Source organism: Helicoverpa zea, chromosome 14 (genome assembly GCF_022581195.2).
Source record: "Helicoverpa zea isolate HzStark_Cry1AcR chromosome 14, ilHelZeax1.1, whole genome shotgun sequence".
NCBI lineage: Eukaryota > Metazoa > Arthropoda > Insecta > Lepidoptera > Noctuidae > Helicoverpa > Helicoverpa zea.
Window position 1 is genome coordinate 4,362,125 of NC_061465.1, and position 2,034 is coordinate 4,364,158.

Here is a 2,034-nt window from a genome sequence, read left to right on the forward strand (position 1 = left end):
TATTGACAATAATATAAAGCACTTAACAGCCCTCCCATACAAAATGAAGTGGTTCAAGGCCATGGGCTGTCCTATGCTATCAAGTGTCATATCTTCGTTCTCCGGTGGTTAACAAGGTTGTGCCCATAACAAAAAATGAAGCTTAGGGTATAAGCTATCATTTGATATGCGAATGGTTTTTATTGGATATAAGGGTTAGACTCGCCGGAACGGTGGAATACGTAAACCATACGTTGTAAGTACTACCTGCTAAATAATCTTTTTTTTTTCAATAAACTCGGAAAATATGGGCACAGACACCTTGTGTGATATGTTCTGACTAATATGGACAATAATATAATGCACTTAAACATCGCTCCCATACAGAATGAAGTGGTTCAAGTTCTTAGGCTGTCCTATGCTATCAAGTGTCATATCTTCGTTCTCCGGTGGTTTACAAGGTTGTGCCCATAACAAAAAATGAAGCTTAGGGTATAAGCTATCATTTGATATGCAATTGATTTTCATTGGTTATGTCGGTTAGACTTACCAGAACGGCGAAATACGTACACCATAAGTTGTAAATACTACCTGCTAAATAATCTTTTTTTTTTCAATAAACTTGGAAAATATGGGCACAGACACCTTCTGTGACTCGTTCTGACAATGATTGACAATAATAATGCACTTAAACATCCCTCCCATACGCACTGAAGTGGTTCAAAGCCATGGGCTGTCCTATGCTATCAAGTGTCATATCTTCGTTCTCCGGTGGTTTACAAGGTTGTGCCCATAACAAAAAATGAAGCTTAGGGTCTAAGCTATCATTTGATATGCAAATGGTTTTTATTGGATATACCGGCCAATTTTACCCATCATCCTTTAGTTCGTTTTAGTTCCTTAGGGGTATAAATTTACACCGGGTATAAAACACCTTCATTATTTTGAAACCGACTCACACTTGGCCATTTTCAGATTTTTCCCTTTACCTTGACATAAAGACCTACCTCCATGCCAAATTTCAAGTCAATACGACCATTGGAAGTGGTCTAGGTTTTTGATGAGTGAGTCAGTCAGTCAGTCAGTCAGTCAGTCAGTCAGTGAGTGTATAGTAAAAATAGCGATTTTCTGACGTCAATATCTCAAGACCTACAATAGGTATATTAATGAAATTTTGTATTTTAGATAAGTGAGGGGGTCTCAACAGATACTAGAAATTTGATATGCGTAAATAAAATAGATTTTGAGTTACAGGGGGGTCGAATTTGGCCCGAAATGGTTCGTGTAATATAACCCACGGCCGGTGTGTCGCTTTTTTTGCTCGAACTTGGCGGACACACTGCCGTGTGTCTAGATAAATGACACATTTCCTAAAAGAGTAGGTACTTATCAGATGTTAAAAACATGTTGTTTTTTTTTTATTTTACGACGATTCTTTGAAACTATACAGGGTCTACATCCCATGCACTACAATTTCCAATTGTTCGACTAATAGACACTTCATAGATATCCAAATAACAACTTGATATTGATAATATTCCCATTTATAACCGGAGTTGAGTACAATCACTTGTCACTTGTAAAAGGGTATTTGTCCTCGTTTCCACCAGCAGTGTGTAATTTAAACCAACACAACGTCGAAAGTAAGTATTAAACATATTAATTTAAAAAATAAAGAGTTAGTTAATTGAGGTCTACTATTTATAATTTGAAAATTTGTATATTTATCACTACATGAAAAAAAGCAAGTCTGTAAGTCGATAAACCTACAAAACACTGATACGATTTTGATACGGTTTTCAATAAGATTGCTTATACAGTTATTTATGTATAAGCAAATTACATACTTTACACCCGAGCTGCCGACGACAAATTATGGCAATTTAATTTGAATACACTGTTTTGCAAAAAAATGGGCGCCTAAGTAAAATCTTGGTTTTATCGACTTTATGTACGTTTCAATAGGATTTAATGACTAGAGTATGTCACTAGCATCAAAAAGGTAAGGACAGCATGCGTAAGAATATATTCATTCTTAGTTCTGAACTAATTCCG